This window comes from Heptranchias perlo, chromosome 4, assembly GCF_035084215.1.
Source record: "Heptranchias perlo isolate sHepPer1 chromosome 4, sHepPer1.hap1, whole genome shotgun sequence".
Taxonomy (NCBI): Eukaryota; Metazoa; Chordata; class Chondrichthyes; order Hexanchiformes; family Hexanchidae; genus Heptranchias; species Heptranchias perlo.
In genome coordinates this window covers 55,333,233-55,350,476 of record NC_090328.1, presented here as the reverse complement: position 1 = coordinate 55,350,476, position 17,244 = coordinate 55,333,233, and the positions used below count along the sequence as shown (strand labels likewise).

The 17,244-nt window shown below is 43.2% G+C and overlaps 1 long non-coding RNA gene across 1 annotated transcript in view; it reads left to right on the top strand.

Annotated features, from left to right (window-relative positions):
- LOC137320497 (uncharacterized) overlaps window positions 1-17,244 on the top strand; it is a 40,856-nt gene that overhangs the window by 447 nt on the left and 23,165 nt on the right. Inside the window, exon 2 of the long non-coding RNA XR_010962558.1 lies at window positions 220-290. This is a non-coding gene — a long non-coding RNA (uncharacterized lncRNA). The remainder of the gene's footprint in view (window positions 1-219; window positions 291-17,244) is intronic.

Genomic DNA, 17,244 nt, shown 5'->3' with positions numbered 1-17,244 from the left:
TAATACTTTGACTTAATTTTCTTTCAGCCTTTGCAGATTTAGAAAGTGGTTGTATAATTGGGTAACTGGCACATTTAGATTGTCTAAAATTACAGCTAATTTTCTTGGTATTGCAGGTATTGTTAAAATCGTGAAATTAACAATGTGCTTGAAAAGGTAATTGTTACATACGTTGCAAATAATTATAAATAAAAGTTATGCATGTTCTTTCCCTTATAGTTTGTTCCCCTTTAGGGACTGGGAAGACCTGCCTGCAGTCCCGCCTCTGCCAGAAAAGCATGCAGATAAGGGTAAGGATTGACCGTCTCAGACAAAAATGTGTAGTTATGATTCAGTGGGTTCGTAGTTAATAAATCACCAAAACGAGCAACATGCTTATTTGTACACTGGTGTAAACCAATGCCGTAGATTGTTCATCTTCGTGTAAAAATGTATGCATTTTATTACGTTCAGCAATCGCAGTTTAATATATTCATACAGTTTTAGTTTTGTATTTTCTGAACTCCTTTAGAACGAGGGATAATAATTTTAGCATGAGAGCTGAAATAAAACATCTAATATTAATTTGTCTTTTCTGAAACAATAAATTTTGAGATTATATTCTTTTTGAAAATCGACATGTTTTCAGTACAACAAATATATAATTGCATTTTTCCAAACAAATGGACCCATTAGGTCATTTCCCAGTATTTTGATCCAGTGTCTCTGTGTATATATTTCATTAAAATATCTTGGATTTTGGACCTTAGAACGGTGTGAATGCTTTATGCAGTTTTTGCATTCAGCAGAGGCTTTAATATTGTTAAATTAACTTTTATATCTTAAATTTCCCCTGATGAGCTGGAATGAGGCGGGCCAAGTGGAGCAAGTGTCAGTGGGGGAGCATTTAGGGTGCAGCAATCATAGTATCATAAGGTTTCGAATAGCTGTAGAAAAGGACACGGACCACTCTAAAGTAAAAATACTCAATTGGAGGAGGGCCAAATTGGAATCAAAGATCGGCAGGCAAAACTGTAACTGAACAGTGCGCGGCCTTTAAAGAGGAGATGGTCTAGGTACATTCCCATGAGGGAGAAAGATAGGGCAACTAAAGCCAGAGCTCCCTGGATGACAAAAGAGGTAGAGAGTAAGATGATGTGGGAAAAAAAGGCATATGACAGATGTCACATTGATAACACAAGTGAGAACCAGGCAGGATATAGAAAGTTCAGAGGGGAAGTGAAAAAGGAAATAAGAGGGGCAAAGAGAGAGTGTGAGAATAGACTGGCGGCCAACATAAAAGGGAATCCAAAAGTCTTCTACAGGCATATAAATAGTAAACGGGTAGTAAGAGGAGGGGTGGGGCCGATTTGGGACCAAAAAGGAGATCTACTCATGAAGGCAGAAGGAATAGCCGAGGTACTAAATGAGTACTATGCATCTGTCTACAAAGGAGGAAGATGCTGCCAGAGTCTCAGTAAAGGAAGCTATAGTTGAGTTACTGGATGGGCTAAAAATTGATATAGAAAAGGTACCAGAAAGGCTAGCTGTACTGAAAGTAGATAAGTCACCTGGTCTGGATGGGATGCATCCTAGGTTGCTGAGGGAAGTAAGGGTGGAAATTGCGGAGGTACTGGCCATAATCTTCCAAATGTCCTTAGATATGGGGGTGGTGCCAGATGACTGGAGAATTGCAAATGTTACACCCTTGTTCAAAAAAGGGTGTAAGGATAAACCCAGCAACTACAGGCCAGTCAGTTTAACCTCGATGGTGGGGAAACTTTTAGAAACGATAATCTTGGACAGAATTAACTGTCACTTGGATGATTAGGGAAAGCCAGCACGGATTTGTCAAAAGCAAATCGTGTTTAACTAACTTGATAAAGATTTTGATGAGGTAACAGAGAGGGTAGATGAGGGCAATGCAGTTGGTGTGGTGTATATGGGCTTTCAAAAGGCGTTTGATAAAGTACCGCATGGTAGGCTTGTCATCAAAATTGCAGCCCATGGAATAAAGGGGGTAGTAGCAACATGAATTGGCTAAGTGACAGGAAACAGAGAGTAGTGGTGAACGGTTGTTTTGAAGACTGGAGGGAGGTGTACAGTGTAGTTCCCCAGGGGTCAGTGCTGGGACCACTGCTTTTCTTGATATATATCAATGACTTGGACTTGGGCATTCAGGGCACAATTTCAAAATTTGCAGATGACACGAAGGGTAGTGAACAGTGAGGAGGATAGTGAAAGACTTCAAGAGGATATAGACAGGCTGGTGGCATGGGCGGACAGGTGGCAGATGAAATTCAACGCAGAAAAATGAGAAATGTTACATTTCGGTAGGAAGAACAAGGAGAGGCATTATAAACTAGAGGGCACAATTGTAAAAGGTGTACAGGAACAGAGAGATCTGGGACTACTTTTTTCCATTTGTTCATGGGATGTGGGAGTCGCTGGCAAGGCTGGCATTTATTGCCCATCCCTAATTGCCCCTGAGAAGGTGGTGGTGAGCCGCCTCCTTGAACAGCTGCAGTCCGTGTGGTGAAGGTTCTCCCACAGTGCTGTTAGGTAGGGAGTTCCAGGATTTTGACCCAGCCATGATGAAAGAACGGCGATATATTTCCAAGTCGGGATGGTGTGTGACTTGGAGGGAAACGTGCAGGTGGTGTTGTTCTCATGTGCCTGCTGCCCTTGTCCTTCTAAGTGGTAGAGGTCGCGGGTTTGGGAGGTGCTGTTGAAGAAGCCTTGGCGAGTTGCTGCAGTGCATCCTGTGGATGGTACACACTGCAGCCACAGTGCACCGGTGGTGAAGGGAGTGAATGTTTAGGGTGGTGGATGGGGTGCCAATCAAGCGGGCTGCTTTGTCCTGGATGGTGTCGAGCTTCTTGAATGTGGTTGGAGCTGCACTCATCCAGGCAAATGGAGAGTATTCCATCACACTCCTGACTTGTGCCTTGTAGAAGGTGGAAAGGCTTTGGGGAGTCAGGAGGTGAGTTACTCACCACAGAATACCCGGCCTCTGACCTGCTCTTGTAGCCACAGTATTTATGTGGCTGATCCAGTTAAGTTTCTGGTCAATGGTGACCCCCAGGAAGTTGATGGTTTTGCCATTTAATGTCAAGGGGAGGTGGTTAGACACTCTTGTTGGAGATGATCATTGCCTAGCACTTGTGTGGCGTGTATGTTACTTGCCACTTATCTGCCCAAGCCTGGATGTTGTCCAGGTCTTGCTGCATGCGGACATGAACTGCTTCATTATCTGAGGGGTTGCGAATGGAACTGAACACTGCAAACATCCCCACTTCTGACTTTATGATGGAGGGAAGGTCATTGATGAAGCAGCTGAAGATGGTTGGGCCAAGGACACTGCCCTGAGGACCTCCTGCAGCAATGCCCTGGGGCTGAGATGATTGGCCTCCAACAATCACTGCCATCTTCCTTTGTGTTAGGTATGACTCCAGCCACTGGAGAGCTTTCCCCCTGATTCCCATTGACTTCAATTTTACTAGGGCTCCTTGGTGCCACACTCTGTCCAATGCTGCCTTGATGTCAAGAGCATTCACTCTCACCTCACCTCTGGGATTCAGCTCTTTTGTCCATGTTTGGACCAAGGCTGTAATGAGGTCTGGAGCTGAGTGGTCCTGGCGGAACCCAAACTGAGCATCGGTGAGCCGGTTATTGGTGAGTAAGTGTCGCTTGATAGCACTGTCGACGACACCTTCCATCACTTTGCTGATGATTGAGAGTAGACTGATGGGGCGGTAATTGGCCGGATTGGATTTGTCCTGCTTTTTGTGGACAGGACATACATGGGCAACTTTCCACATTGTCGGGTAGATGCCAGTGTTGTAGCTGTACAGGAACAGCTTGGCTAGAGGCGTGGCTAGTTCTGGAGCACAAGTCTTCAGCACTACAGCAGGGATGTTGTCGGGGCCCATAACCTTTGTTGTATCCAGTGCACTCAGCCGTTTCTTGATATCACGTGGAGTGAATCGAATTGGCTGAAGACTGGCTTCTGTGATGGTGGGGATATCGGGAGGAGGCCGAGATGGATCATCCACTCGGCACTTCTGGCTGAAAATGATTGCAAACGCTTCAGCCTTGTCTTTTGCGCTCACGTGCTGGACTCCCCCATCATTGAGGATGGGGATGTTTACAGACCCTCCTCCTGCCGTTAGTTGTTTAATTGTCCACCACCATTCATGACTGGATATGGCAGGATTGCAGAGCTTTGATCTGATCCATTAGTTGTGGAATCGCTTAGCTCTGTCTATAGCATGTTGCTTCCACTGTTTAGCATGTATGTAGTCCTGAGTTGTAGCTTCACCAGGTTGGCACCTCATTTTTAGGTACGCCTGGTGCTGCTCCAGGCATGCTTTTCTGAACTCCTCATTGAACCAGGGTTGATCCACTGGCTTGTTGGTAATGGCAGAGTGAGGAATATGCCGGGCCATGATGTTACAGATTGTGCTGGAATACAATTCTGCTGCTGCTGATGGCCCGCAGCGCCTCATGAATGCCCAGTTTTGAGCTGCTAGATCTGTTCTGAATCTATCCCATTTAGCATGGTGGTAGTGTCACACAACACGTTGGATGGTGTCCTCAGTGCGAAGACGGGACTTCATCTCCATGAGGACTGTGCGATGGTCACTCCTACCAATACTATCATGGACAGATGCATCTGCGACAGTGAGATTGGTGAGGACGAGGTCAAGTAGGTGTTTCCCTCGTGTTGGTTCGCTCACCACCTGCCGCAGGCCCAGTGTGGCAGCTATTTCGTTCAGGACTCGGCTTGCTTGGTCAGTCGTGGTGCTCCCGAGCTGCTCTTGGCGATGGACATTGAAGTCCGCCATCCAGAGTACATTCTGTGCCCTTGCTACCCTCGATGCTTCCTCCAAGTGGTGCTCAACATGGAGGAGGACTGACTCATCAGCTGAGGGAGGACGGTAGGTGGTAATCAGCAGGAGGTTTCCTTGCCCAGGTTTGACCTGATGCCATGAGATTTCATGGGGTCCGGAGTCAATGTTGAGGACTCCCAGAGCCACTCCTTCCTGACTGTATATCACTGTACCGCCACCTCTGGTTGGTCTGTCCTGCCGGTGGGACAGGACATACCCAGGGATGGTGATGGAAGAGTCTGGGACGTTGGCTGAAAGGTATGATTCTATGATAAGGTTCCTATTTACATTTATAATATTTAAAAGGTGCTACCTGAATCATTTTGTTTCTTGTTTATTTTTTCAATTGAGTTTTCATGTTCTATTTACAATACAAAATTCTATAACTATCTTTGAATAATCAATAAGTTGTACAGTATTAAATTATATTTAAACTTTCGTAGTAGGTACGGCACAGGAGGATGCCATTCGGCCCACCTTTCCTGTGCTGGCTCTTTGAAAGAGCTGTCCAATTAGTCCCATCTCTATAGTCCCTGCTTTTTCCATATAGCCTTGTACATTTTTTCCCTTCAAGTATTTATCTAATTCCTTTTTGAAAGTTACTATTGAATCTACTTCCACCACCCTTTCAGGCAGCGAATTCCAGATCATTACAGCCCGCTGCGTAAACAAATGTTTCCTCATGTCACCTCTGGCTCCTTTGCCAATCACCTTAAATCTGTGTCCTCTAATTACTGAGCCTTCTGCCACTGGAAACAGTTTCTCCTTATTTACTCAATCACAACTGTTCATGATTTTGAACCTCTATCAAATCTCCTCTTAACCTTCTCTGCTCTAAGGAGAACAATCCCAGCTTCTCCAGTCTCTCCACATAACCGAAGTCCTTCATCCCTGGTACCATTCCAGTAAATCTCTTTTGCACCCTCTCTAAGGCCTTGACATCTTTCCTAAAGTGTGATACCCAGAATTGAACACAATACTCCAGCTAAGGCTTAACCAGTGTTTTATAAAGGCTTAGCATAACTTCCTTGCTTTTGTACTCTATGCCTCTACAAATAAAGCCCAGGATCCCTTATGCTTTTTTAACAGCCTTCTCGACTTATCCTGCCACCTTCAAAGATTTGTGTGCATGCATCCTCAGGACTCTCTGTCCTTGCACTCCCTTTAAAATTGGACCATTTAGTTTACATTGCCTTTCCTCATTCTTCCTACCAAAATGTATCACTTTACTCTTCTCTGCATTAAATTTCATCTGCCATGTGTCTGCCCATTTCACCAGTCTGTCTATGTCCTCCTGAATTCTGTTACTATCCTCCACATTGTTTTCTACATTTCAACTGGTGTATCAATTTGTAAAATGTAAATAAAGTCTTATGACTACTGTAATTAATTCAACTGAAAACAATTAAATATTAAAGTAATTCCACTGTAATATACTGTACTTGCTTGGTGTCCTTTCATAAATTCTAAACCTGGCATGAATACTTTTTTTCTAGTCTGCTATTTCACTAATGGTGTCATAAAACTGTTCCTTTAAAATCAAAAACTATAGGCAATTGCAGCTTACACTTTGTGGGTGGAAATTGTTTTTTTGCTAAGAATGAATTGTGAATGCAACAACAACAAATTGCATTTATATAGCATCTTTAACATAGTAAAACGTCCCAAGGTGCTTCACAGGAACGTTATCAAACAAAATTAGACTCTGAACCTCATGAATAGATATAAAAGCTAGGTCAAAGAGGTAGGTTTTAAGGAAGGTCTTAAAGGAGGAAAGAGGTAGAAAGACAGAGAGGTTTAGGGAGGCAATGCTAGAGCTTAGGCAGCTGAAGGCACAACCGCCAATATAGTTCTGCTTATAAATGGAAGATATAATCTGAGTTATATAAAGTGCAAAACAATGCTGCTTTTTACTCCTGAATGTACAATCTCTTGAAATGAACCATCATTTTCATGAATTAACTTAATTAACCCTCATCCAATTGAGATAGCGCTTGCCCCAGCCCATATTCACTCTACCAAAAAGGCATTTGGTTTTGTCCTGGAACCAGAGATAACTGGAAGTTGATGCCAACTGGTGCCTTTAGTAGTGAATAAGTTGAATTTACTGCAGCATTTGTTGATGGGCAACACGAAAATTTTAAATTGGACGACCAGGAGCCAATGTAGATCAGCCAAGGTGGGGTAATGGGTGAGTGGGACTTGGCACGGGATAGGTTATGGGAGCAGAATTTTGGGTGAGCTAAAGGATACATAAGCTAAAAAAGCTGGCCAGGAGAGCATTGGAATAGTTGAGTCAAAGGCACTAATGAAGGTTTCAGCAACAGATGGATTGAGGTAGGGGTGGAGACGGGCAATGTTACAGAGGAAGTAGGTGGTCTGTGACAGAGAGGATATGGGGTCGGAAGTTCAGCTTGGGATCGAATAGGACACTGAGGTTGCAAAAAGTCTGATTCAGCCTGAGACTGTGGCTGGGGAGGAGGGTGGAATTGATGGTTAGGGTACAGAGTTTGTGGTGGGGGACAAAGACAATGGCTTCGGTCTTCCCAATGCTTAACATGATTAGAGATATTCAGACATGGAGTGGTGGGAAAGATGCACTCGGATTTGGTAGGCGACAACACGTTTAAGAACTTTGGGGAGGAAAGAAAGGTTGGAGATTGGGTAGTAGTTTTCAGGGACAGAGGGGTCCAGGTTGTGTTTTTTTTAAGGAAGGTGGTTCTGAAAGGTAGAGGGAACCAATTACAATGTCATCTAGCACAGGGGCCAGGAAGGGAAGTTGGGTGGTCAGCATTTTAGTAGGAATGGGGTCAAGGCAGGTGGGTCTCATGGACAAGAGGAGTTTGGAGAGGTTATGAGGGGAGATAGGTGAGAAACGAGAAAGATGCAGGTTCAGGGCTAGGAAAGGCAGGAGCTGGGGGAGGAGGTTTGGCATAGTGGGGAATGGGGGAAGCAGCAGTGGCACCTGAACAGATGGACTGAATTTTAGTGACAAAGAAGTCCATGAGCACTTTGCACTTGGTGGTGGGGGTGGAGGGGGCAGGGGAGATGGATTTAAGGGGACAGTTGGTGGTAGAACAAAGAAGCCAGGATTTAGCTTTGCTCTCCATGCTGTTCCTGGAGCAGTGGGTAGTTTTGGCAATGGAGAGCGAGGCTTGATGTGGTCCAGCCAATCTGGTGGTGGATGGCTAAACTAGTTGTGCATCAGATATGCTTATGCCTGAGACCCTTGGATTTGAAGGAACCATACAAGCGGGAATGACGAATGGTAGAGTAGCTTAGATGCAGTAGCCTATATTTTCCTCATCATGTAATCTCTTAAGTAAAGGTGCGTTGTGTAAACTGTTGAGGAAATCTATTTATTTTTATAAATTCCCTTAAAAATGGATTCTTATCTCCTGTTCGCAAGTGCTGCTATCTAAATAATGAAAACGGATAGAAAAAAACTCACAAAGGGTCTGTTCAATACTTGTTATTATCAGGAATGTACTTGTTGAATCTTATTGCATAGAAACAGTTGGTACTTTTCTCAACTTCAAAACAGCTTGAAAAGGGTAATATTCTTATTCTGTCAGACTTGATGTTAATTTACTCGCAGAGGTGAAACTGTCCATGGATATTCTATTCTCTTGTGTAAAGTTAAAGAAACATTCTTTCATTAAACTGCCATTATAAATCAAATGGCATTTTAGTTGAACAATTTTTCTTTACCTGTACATAAAAGGACAACGTACCCTTCATGTCTGGAGTTACATATAGGCCAGACCGAGTAAGGACGGTAGGTTTCCTTCCCTAAAGGACGTTGTTGAACCAGTTGAGTTTTTACCACAAAACAAAGTTCAAATTTGATTATTAGTCCAGGCCTCTGGATTATTAGTCTGGTAACATAACCACTACACTACCATGATGACTTGGCTTCTCCTGTGCCTGTACCCATAGGATGCTTTTGGAGGCCACTCTTTAGGAGGTATGCTCATCTACTGGAGTACAGGAGTTTACATCTAGGCAAAAGCAGGCAGAATAAGTTTTGCGTCTGAGGAGTTAGAGTAGAGGAAATGTGCGAAACAGCTTCTCACTCTGAACCTGCTGCCTTTGATCATTCCTCACCTCTTCCTCAACATAGTGCTGTGCAGTATCCAATGCTTCCAACTACCTCTCCACATCCATAAATCACACGATGGTGCTACATTGGCTGGTGCTTAGTGCAAATGCAAGTGCTAATCCTCGATGCTCTGGTGCATGGTACTGCTCCGGTCTAGCGGCATCCCCTGCAACCTCCATTATTACCTGTAAAGAGAGTAGGACAGATTTACAAGTGTACTAATACACTTTGCCAATTTGCCATTGCATTTGAAAGTAACGATGTGTAGCAGCATTGAGTCATTCATGTTAAGTCCTCTGCAATTCAGGAGAGATCGATTGAATTTGCAGCACATCAGCTGGTGTGTGTCTCCCTCCCACCTCTTCAATAGGAGTGTCATCCACTGTCTTCACATCGAAGTAGGTCAACATCTTTGTTTAAGATGTTCTTGGGGGCAGTGCCACAGCAAGTCTTTTTTCTGCAAAAGTGACATGAGTAGATGTTATTGGCAAACTTCATTCAGCAAGCCTAAAATTTGCCACATTACACATACCATGACAAAACAGGAAAGCCATTGAAAATGTTGTGAATCCCCTTTTTTAAAAAACCCACCTTAAATGTCATAGAGTCATAGAGTTATACAGCACGGATAGAGGCCCTTCGGCCCATCGTGTCCGCGCCGGCCATCAAGCCCAGTCTAATCTAATCCCATATTCCAGCATTTGGTCCGTAGCCTTGTATGCTATGGCATTTCAAGTGCTCATCCAAATGCTTCTTGAATGTTGAGGGTTCCTGCCTCCACAACCCTCTCAGGCAGTGAGTTCCAGACTCCAACCACCCTCTGGGTGAAAAAGTTCTTTCTCAAATCCCCTCTAAACCTCCCGCCTTTTACCTTGAATCTATGCCCCCTTGTTATAGAACCCTCAACGAAGGGAAAAAGCTCCTTAGTATCCATCCTATCTATGCCCCTCATAATTTTGTACACCTCAATCATGTCCCCCCTCAGCCTCCTCTGCTGCAAGGAAAACAAACCCAATCTTCCCAGTCTCTCTTCATAGCTGAAGCGCTCCAGCCCTGGTAACATCCTGGTGAATCTCCTCTGCACCCTCTCCAAAGCGATCACATCCTTCCTGTAGTGCGGCGACCAGAACTGCACACAGTACTCCAGCTGTGGCCTAACCAGTGTTTTATACAGCTCCATCATAACCTCCTTGCTCTTATATTCTATGCCTCGGCTAATAAAGGCAAGTATCCCATATGCCTTCTTTACCACCTTATCTACCTGTTCCGCCGCCTTCAGGGATCTGTGAACTTGCACACCAAGATCCCTCTGACCCTCTGTCTTGCCTAGGGTCCTCCCATTCATTGTGTATTCCCTTGCCTTGTTAGTCCCTCCAAAGTGCATCACCTCGCACTTTTCCGGGTTAAATTCCATTTGCCACTGTTCCGCCCATCTGACCAACCCATCTATATCGTCCTGCAGACTGAGGCTATCCTCCTCGCTATTTACCACCCTACCAATTTTTGTATCATCAGCGAACTTACTGATCATACCTTTTACATTCATATCCAAGTCGTTAATGTAGACTTATAAAATTATATTGGTGTCTGTACAGGAATAAATATGGTTTCTGATAACTTAAGGAAATACATAACTTGTTATCAGGTTGAAAAATTTGAAGTGTAAAACAAAGGCAAATACATTTGTATTTTCATTTCTGCATTATAAAGAAAGAAAGACCTCAGGACATCCCAAAGCGCTTTACAAACAATTAAGTACTTTTGTAGTGTAGTCACTGTTGTAATGTAGGAAACACGGCAGCCAATTTGCACACAGCAAGCTCCCACAAAGAGCAATGAAATTAATTACCAGATAATCTGTTTTAGTGATGTTGGTTGAGGGATAAATGTTGGCCAGGATACTGGGAGAACTCCCCAGCACTTCTTGAATGGTACTGTGGGATCTTTTACGTTCACCTGAGAGGGCAGATGGGTCCTCGTCTTAATGTCTCATCTGAAAAATCTTGTTGGCTATCCTCAATCCATGGTGCTTCTTCACATCCTTCCATGTCCCTTGGATTGTGAGCCAGTATTACTTTCTTCTTGATAGTAGCAGAGAACCTTTCTTGAAACTAGTCACAACTAGTGCTTTCCCATCATGACTGCATTTTTTCAGATTCTGCCAGAAATTCAAGCGAAATTCAGATAGAAAAGGCCCCAGTGACCTCTACAAACAACTAATAAAATCAAGAATTGTTGATGGATATCTGTCATTGTGTCCAGCCCAAGAAGCATTCAGGGGTACTCAACATCTTCATCTTCTCTAATTGCACAAGAGGAAACCCATCAAAAAAACATCTGAAGGAAATGGATCCGGCTTGATGCACTAAGCAATTTTTTTTCTCTCCATGTCCAAATCCTTCAGGTTCAAAGGCATAAAATTATGAAAGAAACTTGTCCTCACGCTAAATTTACAATCCACCACCTTGCCTATGAACGATTAGCAACTGGGCCTTAGCTTAGATATCAGTTCGGTGAAACTTGTTCCATTTACCTGCTTTGAGCCTGATGTATTGGTCTTGAATTCCTTGATGCATGTAAAGAGCCCTGCATCCTTAGAGCATATGGAGACACTGGAGCCAATTCCTGTTATATGTAGAACTATGCATAGCCCTGGCATGAAACAAAGCCCCACCAAGGAGAGTATGTATGATATTCCAAACTTCTTAGTGCTGCCTCTATAACCATGCTTGATACAAGGATTCAGTATTATGAACCATTGAAGGAGTCCTGGTTGAGTCTTGCCACTGGTGATGATGAAGACGATTTTGGCTTCTGAATCCTCATCCAAACTTGTACAAAAGTATGGAATGAGAAAGGCATTCATGAAGCCTACTGCTTTCAACAGATCGTGTACAATTTCCGCAGTCATGGATTTTCAACTCATTTAATATCTTGAGAGAGGTGAATAATCACAGGTAAAACTTCCAGGAAGAGAAAATGAGTTTCCCCCCCCACAATCCTCAGTAGTAATTAAGCAACAGTTCCCTGAAATTCATCTAATGTTTGTTCTGCATTACTTAATCCTCACCAGTTGCACAGATTACATTCTTCCAATAGGGCTGGAACATACAGATTACATGTTTCCAATAGGGCTGGAGTCACAGTATTTATGACCATATTCAATACAGAGATCGTAGTCCTGACAACTATAACTCAGAATCTCAGGGATTAGGGAGCACATTAGAAAAGGCAAAAAAGGATTGTCTTTACATCAGACCCTCAGGTGATACTTTTTGGCCATGACCCCAGGCAAATTTTCTTTGAGTTTAATGCCAGGCTAGTTATAATACTAAAAGTGGTAATGCCTGAGTAATTTGCAGTAGGGAGGAGATGGTGTTGATAGAGACCCTCCAGTCAGAGCTTTCCTGAGGACCTACTGACACCATTCCTGTGGAATAAAGACTGAGAATAATGGCTTGTATTAAATGTTCAATTAAGAACATGCAGATTGTGTTTGGTTGTTCTTCTATGTGTTTGCCAGTTGTACAGTTTAATGCATGATTTTACATCAATTCCTAACTAATTCTGGTAAACCATCTCAGCAGATATCCCAGAACCTAATCCCTCAACAGGTAGTCTGGATGTTGTAAAGTACAGAATTTGCCTAAAGGTACCCTAGAACTCCCATTGTCACTCAAGTGCCAAGTGTACTGGGATAAGCAAATGTACTATCAAAACAGATCAGCTTTTCAGTAGGCCAGTAACTCTATGTACTACAGCCCAAAACACTTCTCATTATTATTAAAGATGCTATGCAGAAAACCAAGTTGCAACTATAGACAATCTGATGTCCTGAATATAGGTAACTGACCTGTCAATCAGGCCTCCTGTTGCACAGGCAAGCGCGACTTAAGATAGCCACCATGGTTGTAAACTTTGATGCCGCAATTGCTTCCTTTACCTATCCTTATAATTGTTGTACACAGAAATGACAAGGGTGTTCAAGTCCTGATCCAATCTGGTGAACATAAGAAATAGGAGCAGGAGTAGGCCATACGGCCCCTCGAGCCTGCTTCGCCATTCGGTAAGATCATGGCTGATCTTCGACCTCAACTCCACTTCCCCGCCCGATCTCCATATCCCTTGATTCCCTTAGTGTCCAAAAATCTATCGATCTCAGTCTTGAATATACTCAACGACTGAGCATCCACAGCCTTCTGGGGTAGAGAATTCCAAATATTCAAGACCTGCTGAATGAAGAAATTCCTCCTCACCTCAGTGCTAAATGTCCAACCCCTTACCCTGAGACTATTTGCCCTAGTTCTAGATTCTCCAGCCTCTCAGCATATATCCTGTCATGCCCTCTTAGAATCTTACACGTTGGCTACATGAAAGTGTGCATCTTTTAGATCTGTGGAATCTCCCCAGTCCCCTTCACATATATATACCTTATTAGCTTATGGTGCTCATCAACAAAGTGCTCAAGGCAAGAAGGCTCAAACAGTTAATGCATTGACTACCTCAACCTCTTAATGTATCTATCCCATGGCTTTCACCTATATGCCACCCTCCACCATCATTAAGGATTCTTGGAAGAAAATTAATAAGGAATATAAATATGAAGGGGACTGGGGAGATTCCATAGATCTAAAAGATGCATACTTACATGTAGCCAACATGGAAAGCCATAGAAATTGTCTCTTGCTCTAGAAACATATACAAAGTACTTAGGAGTAGAAATTCGGGGGCGGAGGAGTGCAGCGCAGAGTATATTTCCTGCACCTGAATGGTGAGGCCTGAGGCACCCCCAATATTGGGCCTCGAGCCTCACTTTAGTGGAGCTGGTGTAGCGCGAATAGCCAGCCAGCGAAGAGTCAATCAAGATCGGGTCGTTGCTGGCGTCGAGGAGGGGGTGAACGGAGGGTGGAGAGGGAGATCGGAGGCCGGGAAGGGGGGAGGGGGGAGAGAATCGGAGGCTGGGTCAGGAGATCAGAGGCCAGTGAGGGAAATTAGAGGCCGGGTAAGGGGAGCAGTGGCGATTGGGGCGGGGAAGTGGTTGCAGCCCGCATTCTTTCAGTGTAAGGTTGGGTGGAGCACTCCTGCTCCTGGCTCCACGTTCAGGTAAGTTTATTTCAAAACCTCACCTTGTTGGTAACAGGCGTCCTAAGGCATGATTTTCCTTAGTGCAGCTGGCTGCCTCATGGCAGACCAGTCTTGCAGTCGGGCCCTCAGGCGGTAGGCCCATTATTTGCATAAGCAAAAGGCCTAATGACTGTTCCAGGCGTGAGTACGGCAAGACATTTTTTCCCAGTATGGCAGGCGGTGCACCTCCGGCTGGAAATGCCGCATATCTCCTGCTTGTCATATTGCGGGCTCAGTAGGCCGGTTAGCGTCTGAAAAATGGGCACAGTATGGTCGAATTTATAGACCATGCTGTTTTCCTCAGCTAATTGTGTCTTGATAGTAGTACACCTGCACCTGAACAAAATACTTGATTATGAATACCTAGACAATTGTCTACTGAGACCATACTCCCTTAAAGGAAGAGCCCTATAATAAAGTGACTAACTGCTAATGGTACTTAAGAAATAAACTGTAATTTATGTTTTCAAAAAAGCTGCTTATTTTCTAAAAGAAAAACAGAGAAATGCACCTGAACTTCTGGCAAGCCTACCATCTTGGCACTAAGCCAGATTGAGGAGCTGCAGCTGAATGTTCCCTACCACCTGCAGCCTGAATCCATTACCCATGGTGCTTAGATATATTGGATAGATTCGCGTCTGTTCTTGCACTTGTCCTTGGATGACCTCAGAGGCTGACAGACCGCCCTTTGAAAGGAGTGCTGTGCAAAAAAATGTACATTCTTTATGCCCTCCACAGGAATGAGGGTAGGCTGAATATGATACAGTAACTTCTTGCACAACATTCTTTTATATGATTAAATTTGCACTGCAAAAATAATGTTTGGTAAGTATGTGAAAAAGCTTTATGAAATTTTTCTGAAATGGTAGAAGCATTTTTTTAATGCAACTCATGATTTTTGATTTTTCTTAATCTTAAAGCAATGCACAGTAAACAATCACTTTAAAATATGTTAATTCTGTACATGTCCCTAAACGGGCAAGCTGCTAAATGACAACATTTGAATAAAATAGAACATCTATTCAGGCGCTGATTAATTCCACATTTTGATGTAAAAACCGGCAGACAACGTTTACACTAGACTAGTGCTTTAAAACTACAATGTTTGACAAAGCTTTAACTTGCAGATGTGAAGCATATTGTTTAGTACTGTGAGTGAACTGGATTCAGTATTTGCTAAATTGTATATTTGAACCAGATGGGCTTACCAGTAAAGAAATCATGATAGTGAAGTTCATTGATGTTAGTGGAAAAAGTCGGCATTAGTATAAAGCTGGGAACTGATTTATATTCATACTTTTAAGCACGTTGGCAGAGTAATAGCAACACACCTATAATATACTGTTACAAATTTTAAAATAAACCCTGGGCCATCCATAGCAAGCTCCCAATGTTCCTAACAAATAAAAGGCAGGGACTTCTATTTGTCTTTTTTTGTTTGTGATATTAAAGGAACAATAAAAACTGAAGCACTCCTTACGGAATGACTGCATTGTTACTAAGGCACGGATTTGTTAACGTAAACAATGTGGAGGACAGTAAAGACTTCAGGAGGACATAGACAGACTGGTGGAATGGACTGACACATGGCAGATGAAATTTAACGCAGAGAAGTGTAAAGTGATGCATTTTGGTAGGAAGAATGAGGAGAGGCAATATAAAATAAATGGTACAATTTTAAAGGGACTGCAGGAACCAGAGGGGTGCACATACACAAATCTTTGAAGGTGGCAGGACAAACTGAGAAGGCTGTTTAAAAAAGCATATGGGATCCTGGGCTTTATAAATAGAAAGAATCTTACAACACCAGGTTATAGTCCAACAATTTTATTTGAAAATCACAAGCTTTCGGAGATTATCTCCTTCGTCAGGTGAGTGTGGGAATCCTTGAACGTTTCACATTTATAGTCAGAGAACAATACCTGGTGAATACAGGTAATCTTTCCAACTGCCCGTTGTCAAGACAATCAAAGTGTTCAGACAGAGAGGTGTTACCTACAGGACCACCGAATATACAAACGTCCAGAACACAAGACAGAGAGAGAGAGGGATAAACATCCGAAAGGAAGAGAAAGACAGAGAATGACCCGTTGTATTAAAAACAGATAACTTTTATTCGCGAGTTGTGATGATCTGGAATGTGCTGTTTGAAATGGTGGTGGAAACACATTCAGTAGTAACTTTCAAAAGGGAATTGGATAAATACTTGAGGGGAAAAAATGTATAGGCTATGGGGAAAGAGCAGGAGAATGGGACTAATTGGATAGCTCTTTCAAAGAGCCGGCACAGGCACAATGGGCTGAATGGCCTCCTATGATACTATGCATAGCAGTTTGCTCTGTTTCCCTGGGCTTTCTGCCAGTTTCCCAATGAATTTACGGCGAGAGACCTGGAGAACCCCTGCAGAATTTCAGGACCTATGTTCTTTAACCTAAATGTGTTGTCCTGTTAAATTATTTTATAGCATTGCTGTGAAAGTAAGGGGATAATGCCATAGCAGTAATAAGGGAAGCAGTCTTGAAAAGTTTAATTGTTGCTTTGCATTAGAATTAAATAAATCTTTGGTATTCAAAGTCAATTTAAAACTATTATGCCTTGAAATTCCAGGTCCTTGCTCTGTCACTAGGAACTGCAGTGGAAAGGCTGCCTGTTGCAGTGTATATTGGCCCCCACCCAAAATCCTGGGGATGGGGTCATTTTAATAATTAGGCAGGTTGTCCCATGTCTGTAGAGGTGCCCACCCCAATGAGGTCCTGGAAAACTGGAGTGGGTACTGTACTGCTTCAATGGGGAGAGTCAAACGCCTTTGAAGGGCAAAAAACTTAAAGTAAAAAAATATACTTTCCCTACAGGGAAACAAAGGAGCGGGTGGGCAGTCAAAATAGTAGATATTTGGAGTGGGTCAGCATCCCGGCTCCAATGCTCTCACTTCTGGATTTAACCCAGGCAGGGTTGTATGCACGTGCACAACAGACACCAGGAAGTCCTACCTCCACTTAAAGCCGGCAGGCCGGTACTTAAAGGAGCAATACACCTCATTGAAATACTTGAGGTACTTAATATTTTGTGCATTGGAAAACTTAAATGAATTTAACCTTAGCTGTTTGGGTGAAAGCAGGCAAGAAGGGCCGGATCCATGAGGTGTCA